The sequence below is a fragment of the Dasypus novemcinctus genome, chromosome 10 (assembly GCF_030445035.2).
Source record: "Dasypus novemcinctus isolate mDasNov1 chromosome 10, mDasNov1.1.hap2, whole genome shotgun sequence".
In the NCBI taxonomy this organism is placed as follows: Eukaryota; Metazoa; Chordata; class Mammalia; order Cingulata; family Dasypodidae; genus Dasypus; species Dasypus novemcinctus.
Window position 1 is genome coordinate 48,545,983 of NC_080682.1, and position 10,684 is coordinate 48,556,666.

A 10,684-nucleotide genomic window follows, 5' to 3' on the forward strand; every position below is an offset into this window, starting at 1 on the left:
CCTGCCATGCAGGGGTGTCCCCACGCAGGGGAGCCCCATGTACAAGAAGTACACCCCGTAAGGAGAGCCGCCCAGTGCAAAAGAAAGTGCAGCCTGCCCAGGAATGCCACTGCACACACGGAGAGCTGACACAACAAGATGATGCAACAAAAAGAAACATGCCGCTAACAACAACAGAAGCAGACTAAGAAGACACAGCAAATAGACACAGAGAACAGACAACCGGGGGGGGGGGGGCAGGGGAGAGAAATACATAAATAAATCTTAAAAAAAAAATAAGCGCGTTAGTGATATGGCTGGGAATAGAACTGAGGTTTTCTGACCCCTATGGTAATATTCTTACCACTGCATCATGCTTTTTACTTCAAAGCTCTTAAAAACTCAGCCATCACCTTCCATAGAGGGGCCTTTCCCTGAATGAAAGTGGTGCTGGGTACCTGTATATTCTAATACTATGTAGTGATTCTAAGCCAATACTTTTGGTGTTCAAAGGATCCCACATTTATAGGCTCACAACATAGCTTTAGTTGGTAAGAGGCAGAAAGTAACAGGGTGGGGATTTTAATAGCTCCTGGTAGTAAAACAAAGTGACAGCCTCATAGAATTTGATTCTGTTTTCAATATTTTATAACAAGTTCACTTTACTCCAAATGAATGGTGGGCCATGTGGTTCCAGGATGAATTTCTTTTATAAAGGTTCTTACTCTTTAAGAAATATAGACATGGCCATAAAAACAATTCAGTCTTTTAGCTCATTGCCTCCTTTTCAACTGGTAATAAATTGTTGGCTGAAGCTAGATAGGCACATAATAGGCAGTGGGAAAACCCTCCATCAATAAGGAGATTTATCCCTGAATAGTTTGAGAAATAACTCTTTATGCAATAAATACTAGAGGTGGGAGATATGGGCCAAAAAGGAATGAATTGACCATAAAGAACCATTTATCAGAATGATGGTAAATATCAACCTTTAAGAAAAGAGAATTCTATAAACCAGTCAGTACCCGAATTTTTTTATAAGCTGCTTTTGAAAGGATCTGCCTCATGCCTTAAACATATCTCCTTATACAAATTTATTTCCCTAGATATTTTGCCCACAATGCTTTTTCCATGCCTTGAGTTAAATCCCATTGCTTTGTAACAGTAGCTACAACATTTGGTAATTTGATTTAGTTTATCAGTTTAGCAGAGTTCAATTTATCCCATTTCTTATACCTGATACCAGTTCAGGTCATTACTGACCTAGACAGAGAATTTTCAAGGTTACTCTTAAATAACCTTTTGGCAATTACTGATTGCTTTTTGCATCTGGCTATTCTCTTCCCTCAAGACTTTTGACTTATTTTTTCAGACAATTATTAAGAAGGTATCAATTTTCTGTGAACTTTTAGTTGCAGATTTATATGAGTTTCCATTCTCCTAGAACTGTCATTATTTTATATTTTCTCATATCATGAACATGCTTTCTAGAGAGTTATTGAGAAAATCCCTTGTGGACAAGTGCCCCATGTGTATTTTGGTTCATTTCTCTGAAAGGGCAATGACTGAAGCTGGGCTTGAATATGGAGGATGGAATTATTTCATGGAGAGCTATATTCTGATTGATCATCTGTGCTATACTTTCTTTAATCAGAAATTGGAACTTTGGTATATCTGCGCATTTGGAAGCTGGTTGCTGATCACCATCTCAACTTGAACAGGAATAGAAATTATGTGAGGTTGGGAAAATGTGAGTGATTTGGACTGCAAAACATAAGTTATGTATTTATCTCTCACCCAACTCCTCAAAAATACCCTTTTCAATTCCCAATTTAAATAGGAAAACCCCACTTTAACATCTAAGTTGAGTAGATTAAACTGGGGGTAGGAATATTTGAACTGACTCAAGTCAACAAACTTTTATTGGACATCCTCTTTGTTTCAGACTAGTAGCTTAAAGTAAATGAGGCAGGATCAGTATATATCTACAGCTAAAGTTTACTGAGCACTTACTATATACCAGAACTAATTACAATTTATGTCTAGTGTTTCATTTAATTCTCACAGAAATCATGTGGCTGGTACTGTTGTTATCTACATTTTATAGATAAGAGAATTGAAACTCAAATAGGTTAGGTAATTAATTATCTGAGGTCACTCATCTAATAGCAAAACTGGGACTTGAACCCACTCATGTGATTCCAGAGGCCCCTCACCCCAATCTTAAACTAAATGCTGTACACCATCACAGCCAAAAGCTTCAATGTTTCTAATTTCCTTTTGTAATTTCACCCAGTTTAAACATTAGGAAAGCTGCATTTTGTTCTTTCTTTATTCCCAGTAATTGACCACCTACTTGGCATTTAGTTTGTGTTTGACAAATGTTTGCTGAATGAATGCATGCATAGGAAGAGATGCTCCTCTCCAGAGTTTCTGCATTGACCTTGAATGGCTTCTCATTTCATTTGTTAAAATACAATGGTAGTGTAAAGGTACTAAGCAAGACAAAGAGGATCAAATAACCAAGTTAATTGTTTTTTCTATACCTTAATACACATTTGAATGAAAGTGCTAAACATAATGGTTTTATTTCTTTTCTCTTCCAAAGAGTACAATTATTCATGAAGTGAAGGACAAAGTTATTTTGTAACATTTTTATAAAAGAGGAACATATATAAAGGGTGTAATGAAATTTCGGATAATAGAGTTTTGCCTTTCCTTGCCAAACTTACCTTGCAACATATATTTTTAATGAAGGAAGAGATCAACAAGCCACAAACAGATCATTTCTGCAAGAGGTAAAACAATTAGGAAATACAAAAGAAAGGAAAGAAAAAACCTCCAACAAACTGGACCAACTACAAGCATTATAAGAGAATCAATAAAATCAAACCTACTCTTTAGGCAACAAGTCTATTCAAGCATTGTAACAGACTATCTGGTCGTTACAAAGAAATCTCAGTCTGGAAGATTACAGTGGAATTAAACAAAACCACAGAATTAAGAGTCAAGTGAAGCAAGCAAGTGGCAGCTTTTATGCTTTGGGAGGATGTGACTTCTTATTGTCCTTATGAAGTAGAAGAGCTGAGTGTTCCCTAAATTAATTGAATCATGGTATAATACACAAAAGTTGGGATTTGCTTCCCTTTACTGGAGTGATTGGTTAGTCATTTCATTCTTATTCATCAATCAATATTGTTGAGTTAAAATAGGAAGCATATGACTGCTAGACAATGAGGGAAGAAACTGCTTTTCAAGTGCTCTGTCCTACTTGTTGGCTTTAGGGACTCTTACTCATCTCTCAAGAGTCACATCAATTACTTTCTCCTTTAGGGCACTGTCCCTGCTCCCTTTAGTCACAGTGAATCACTCCCTTTAGTCAGAGTGAATCTGGGCTGGCCAGCAATTTATTTGGTTCTAAAGTCTCCTCTGCAAATCTCTGGCAGCCCTTAGTTATTTCCTTATCCTGACTTGCTTATAGCTGTATCCCTCACTTCCTCAAGTACAGATGCAAGGTACTAGCATCTGTGATGCCACATAGGAAAGCAATTTAGTTATTCGTTAGGATTAGTGCTGCCAAGAACTGTGGGTGTTTCGGTATCTTCCCTTTTGGTTGATTTCAATTCTGTAATTCCTTCCTCTTATAGTAGGAATGGGAGCCATTGGTGTCTACCGACTCCCACTGGGTGCAGAGACTAACTCCAGATGCTCCTATAATGTGTAGCTCACCCAGGCAGAAATACCCCTCATTAAGACAAAATTCTGCCAGCAGAGATGCTTACCTGGCTTTTCCTGCTGTGTGGTATGAGAATATCAAGTGTGAGTCTTCTGTGTTGGGTCAACCCAATCCTAATGCTCTAACATCTCTGGGAGCAATTGTTTAAATTGGATCTTTATGGAAACAATGAAATAATTTGTTTAAGGTGCCAAAATTTGGAATGCAAACTCTATTGATATGAGAACTTAAATATAACCAAAAAGAGCTTACATTTATTGAACTTTTATTATATGCCAGTTATTGTGTTGTGGAATTTGAGAGAAGTTCAATTATTTGAGTATAGAGAGGCCAGGACTCAGGAATGATTTTGAGAAGGAAAAATGGTTTGTTGACGGCCGGCCGGACTCGGGAGCTTTCTGTTTGAATCCCGAGCCCTGAACAAGATTTTCAAACGTCTTTTATATAGAGAGGAAAGGCCAAATGGTCCCTTTGTTTCAGTTCTCAATAGGCTTCAATTAGCATATATCTCTTCCACATCTTAGGTAAGCTTTTAGCATGGACTCCAGACATTCTAGATAAGCTTTTAGCATATTTACTTTTTGCATTTCCCCTAAATACTTAAAGTTTATAGCCCTTGCATTGTTAAACATTTCCTGGGACTGGAGCCTGCTGCCATTTTCCCTAAGGGCAGGACTGCAGCCTCTTACCGTTCCACACTCACAAGTCAAACAGCTTAGTTATCTCTGAAGAGACAAAGAGCCTTCCACCCATAGCCCACATCATTCCCCCCCTTCTGCCAAAGTTTAACTTGCTAAGCTTTGGCATAATTATTGTTGGAGCTATGAGGTGGATGGCTGTTTGTTGTTTTGATTGATTATTTATCAGTCTTTAGTACAGCATCCAGGACTGTTTTTAGAAGGTTAGAACTTTTCATTCTGGACAGCAGAATCTTGGGCAGGGGCATTCTGCAGTTATTCTGCTGCCACTGGCACTCACGTGGATTTCCAGTCAGGTTCCAGATCCATCTATTAATTTTATTTTACCCTTGAAGAGTTTACACCTTTAATTTAAAAGGGGTGCTGATGGGAGACGATCTCTTTTCTGTAACTGCTTCCTGCTGGCCATGGGCTGTAGTCATTGCCTAATAAGGTGTAAAACCCTTATTTTATTCTAACTGGAGGAAGATGGATCTGGCATTCTGTACGAAGTTGGATGAAGTTTTCATATGGTTAATAAGATGTTCACTCTGAAAGAAACAAACTTAATTAAAAATTTGGAATACCCGTTTTTAAAAGAGGACACATTGGATTATTGGATTACAGAGGTAGACAAGGTTAGATGCCTATAAAGATGGCACTCCTTAAAAGCTGGTGGGAACAGCATATATATTCTTTTTTTAAGTTATCCATCTTTAGAGATAAATTGCAACAGACACTTAGCTTTGTCTGAAGACACATTCCAAGCTGTTCAATGATTGACACTCATTCGCTCTGTCAGATGCTCCTGGTGAACTGGCACTCCTTGGGCGACTGGCTTCACTCAGGATTAGAACACTAATTTGGAAATACTCTTAGTTTTCACCTGTGGAAGTGATCAGAACTACAGAATAAAGATTTTTACACCTTGGTTTTCATTGTACAATTTCTAGCAATTTTGACTTGTTCAATAGGTGACTCACCATCAGCAAGCAAGCCTCACTTTTGCTACACAGCAGAGTACAGCAGAATATAGAAGTTGACTGAAACTGGCTGAGACTGCCACCTTATTCTATAGACATGTTATTAACTGTTTAGAAAATGATTTTACCAGGAATTTAACATGTCTAATATACTTCTGCACTTGATCCAAAATAGAAAAGATAACATTACAATTATTAGGCATATATTTAGTACAGGATAAAAGTACAGCACTTAATATTAACTAATGTATTACTTAATGCATAAGGATTCAAAGTTACAATTATTAGTTTTGAGTTTCAGGTTTGTAATACTTTACATGTTATCTCTCCATGAGAGCAGGCCATAATGCCAATTGTGTTTAAGTTTCACTTACAGTATCCTGGTATCATGGCTCCACTTAGCATGTTCTTCAACGCAGTGAGCAAGTTGCAGCATCCTTCATCTTAGAAAGATTTTCCAGTATTCCACTAGCCTGGTGCATAGTGCTCTCTGGCACCATGGAACAGTGCCAGTCTGGAGGCAATATCCATTGTACACTTGGCTGTACCGAGTCATTATTGGCTGCTGCAGGAGCTTGAAACTGCAATATAGTTTCCATCGACTTCAGGAGCAGAACCAGAGACTGATATAGCACATATTTTTAATTGAGGGGTCAGTGACCAGCCTAGCCAATAACTCACATGGAGAGGCCACCTGTAATGTATACAAGGCCTGGTCGAATGCACAAGAGTTTGATAATGTTAACGTTTATTCCTTGTTTATATATATATTTTAAACAATTTAATGCAACACATCATATATCAAATGACTGTTTACTTACACAATTTTACTATGAAGATAACAGTAGGTACTTTACTTTAGTAATAGAGGAAAAATATTATTTTTCATTGTTAGAATGAAAACAGAATATTTCCAATAGAATCAAGACAACTTTTTATTACCGTTTACTTAAATGTGTACTTTGCAGTGGCCTTCAGACAGGTTTATTATCATGAAGTTATTTCTGCTACCAATACCAATCTAAGTTTTTTTAGTTAACAATGACTTTTACAACTAGAACTATTTAAACATTTTCAGTTTGGAAGATGTTTTACAAACTCTTTATAATTGACTATAACCACATTGACTAGCCACCTCATGTTTAAATAAACTTTACTAAATTACAATTACCAATGAAAGAAATTCACTCTTTATTTAAGAGAGCATATCTACAATCTTTTTCCTTCAGCCTAATTTCACCAATGTGAACTTACAATTTTCATTACTGTAAAGATTTTGTACATATAATGTTAATTTAGTTTATAAATTAACTATGGGAGATTACACTCAAGTTAAATAAAATTGAAACCATAATAGTTTATGCAAGGAATGTTCTTTTTCCCTTACAGGAAGCTAAAACTTCTTTTCTTTGTTTAAGTTATGAAAATTAATAATTTAAAAGCATACTTACTACCAGGTTTTAAAACACATGCATACTGACTACCAGGTTTTAAAACACATTACACAATTACTTAATATTTTTAAATCATAACCCAGGAAAGATCTCTCCATAGTTTTTATGGACTTTTCTTTACTTACTGAAATTTGTTAATAGAGCCACTAATTACCTTTATTTCGTTGGAAAGAAATCTTCTGGAAGAAATTAAGGCTCACCAGATTGTGGAGAAGAAAATAATTTATTCTCAATCTTGCAAGAAGGGGCGCAGAGCCAGATATGGCTGGTGCCCCGAACAAAGAAAAATGACATAATTTATACCCCTAAGCCTAGCATGCAAGCTCTTCCTCTGTTTTTCCATAGATTGGATACTTCAGAAGTTATAGCTTATCTGAGATTTAACTTTCCCACGCAAAAGTTTGATTTAACTGCTTCTTCTATCACATTCCAACCATTTAGTTTTTACCTGCTCCCCCCTTTGTCAAATAAGGAATAGAATTTAGTGCTGAAATGGCACCAACTTAGCTCCTTCTTGGGCATCCTTCCACTGCCCATAGGACTGGCCTAAACTGGTCTCCTCCACTGCTGTCCAACCCAGGAGTGGGAGACTGAGGCAGCAGGCCGCCGGGTTACATCAACATTTTTCTTATGTGAAAATTAACCTAATCTTTGTTTTTGTTTTTTTTTTTGCATTTTATGGCTGACAAAGGTTTAAACTGGGAAATTACCAGGCAAACTGATTCTTAATTCCCTAGCCTAGTAGATAGGTTTAATCTGCCACACCTAGTCTTGCCTTAAAAGCTCTTGCAAAGAGGAGGCCCTTTCCCAATTGTTTCCATAATCAGATTTCTATGACTTTTTCATCCTGCTTAGTTTAATTTGGGCTTTAAGAATATTTATAAATATAACTGCATATTTAATTCTTAACAATTTGAATAGACCTCTTTTAAGAATTTTTATTTGTTAATTTGATATTATCCTGATGTATGAAGACATACATTGAGCATTTTTTAAAATGGGCAGACACAGAGTTAGACAGAAACACAACTCATTGATATTACTTATAATTTGCAATATTTTATATACTGTTAAGCTTAATTAATTAGGGGTCCAGAAATACATATTACTTATATAACTGCATATTTAACCTCAACAATTTGAGCAAATAGGCAGATATAGTTTGAGACAAAAACATAACTTTAATTACTTTAAACTTCTAATCTTTACAAAACAAGTATGACTGCAAACATTTCAAAGACTCTTGAAACTCTTCTTAATTTGCACTATGACCATGCAGTTTACCACAAGAATTTTCTTCTTACTTAATGGATTGTAATAACCAAAAAGTTCTCAATGCCTTAGCACCATTTTGTTTTAGAACTTTATATTTTACTTTGAAATTAGCAGAATTTTGGATAAGCAACAAGATTAATTTTATATATATATATACTGAGGCTATTTGAAGCCTCAGGGAGACAGACTGCTTTCTCTCATGAATTGCCACTCTTAGGAACACTGACCATCAAGGCAGGAGACTTCTCCCCCTCCACCCCCGTTTTTGATTTTGGAGATAATAAAACTCCAGTGGCCATTTAACCTTATTCTATCAGGCAGCAATTTATTTAGTTTACACTTGAATTCATGAGAGAAAGGGTTACTAATACCAGGAGAGGAGACAGTGATGTCCCAGCTCTTCTCAATTATGAAATAACCATAGGGCAAAGGCAAAGGGTGAGGTTAGGCTTGAAGTAACCATAAACAAAGGAAAGGTTAGTGTAGAATTTACACTTAAATAATAGTTTCAGGCTAAATTCACCCAGCTATAATCTCAGTTATTGCCTTTCCACTGTTTTATAATATAAATGCATTTATAAATGATTATAACTCTTAGTTACAGTTTTTGTTAATTTTTTTAAAAAACCTATTAATTTTATAACGCCTTTAAATACCTTTCATTCAACTTATAACATATTAAATGAACTTAACCATTACTTTAATTTTTCCTTTAAAGTAAAAGAATAAATCTCTTGCAGTTAGTTTGAAATAAAAGGCTACTTTTCAGGATTTGATTTCTAGAACATAAAATGTTCTTTTAAAAGAGGTAAGACTCTTCTTCAAACACTGAGGAAATGATGAGGTTAAAGCACAAGAAGCTATTGATAAAAGATTTTCTTTGTATATTGATCTTACTCAATTTAAGCATAAAAATTTTCCTTCCACAAACCTTCTACACTTTCAGTATTCATTCAGGTTCTGTCCCACACTCTACTCTTTCCAATAATCAATCATTTTATCTTAGGACAAAATCATCTTCTGTTTCCTTAACAATAAAAACACACTCCATATATCCCACATACTAAGTTACCAGGCAAACTTCTTACAACATGTAATTGCCATTAATACTAAACAAGTTTGTTAAAATAATGAACTTTTTTTCACTTTAAATACTTAGTAGCATGTAATACCAGAAACAGTTTTTTTGAAGCAAGTTGGCAGGGGAGATTGGCTGCTGAATAAGTTTGTTATAAAATTGCCTTTTATTATTATTATTATCAATTCAGTTTTGTTAAATAATGACTTTCTGCAATTAGCCATTTAAATACCTTAATTTAAACAATGCTTTGTAAAACTTTTATATTTATACCCTTAAGACAAATTTTACCTTCACAGAACACATTCTCTTACTTAAAGTTATTACAATACCTTCTAAGAACCTGGGCAGAATGCAAACGTATTTTGGCTTTGACACCCTAAGGAGGGAACTTTACCGCATTTATTCTGATTCTGCTTTTCACCCTCTTCACTCCCCCCCCCCCCTCCAGGCAGTTAGGCGCACAACAAACAGGAATGCGGCTTATGAATAGAAGGGTGGACTCACTGGAAAGGGGCAAGCCGCTCCCCCCTTTCCAGCTTTCAGCCAAAATGGGCAGACAGAACCTACTCAAATTTGGCAACTCTCCCAGGGACCCAGCCACCCTGACTGGGACATCCCCAACAAACTTGGGTGCGTGGCGCAGACACAGATGGCCTCCAAGCCCCGGCAAAGGGCCAGACCAGAGACAAGACAGCAGAGCATGCACAAACACCTAGACTCCGCAAACATCCAGACTCCTCAGCTTTTGCCCCAGAATCATTTCACCCCCTTGCCAATGGCAAGGGAGGGCTCCAGCTCAGCTGTAATTCTACTTTACATAAGACACAACTCCAACACTAGCATTGAGCTGACACAGACAGAAGCACAAAGGTCACTAATCTGACTCACAAGTTTATATATTTATTTTCACCATGGCTGCCCCCACAGCCATCACAAACCTCAGAACACTTAACATTTGGTATAAAGTGAATTCATTCACAAATTAGCACCGTAACAAAAGATTTCAGCTAGACTTTTCCACTGTTTAAACTTTACACCCAGACCAAGCTCCACCAGAAAAGCCGATCCATTTTCCTGTAACCAAGTTTTGTTTTCCTTAATCTAGACCAATTTCCAGGACATTAGGACTTGAACCTATAAATAGCCCTTCCTATTAAAATTGAGACTCCACTCCTTTAGTGGATATAAGACCAGTACCAGATTCTAACATGCAGTTAGACAAACCCAAAACACCAGGGCTTTTCCCCGGTTTTCCTCCTTTTCCCAAGCCTAGAGAGAACGGCTTCCCCCCAGCCTTCTGGGGCTACTAGGGTTCTCTCAGGAGGTGATCAGCCTCCCCTTCCTAGCAATTAAAGCTAGGGCCTTCCAGACTGTGCTCACCCGGGGAGTCTTACCTTCTTCCAAGTTCGGAGTTGTTTTTCGTTCCCAGAATCTTTCTCTTTAGACCTTCCATTGCCCTCGATTTTTGTCGGGAAGATTCTGGTGGAGCCCACATCTTT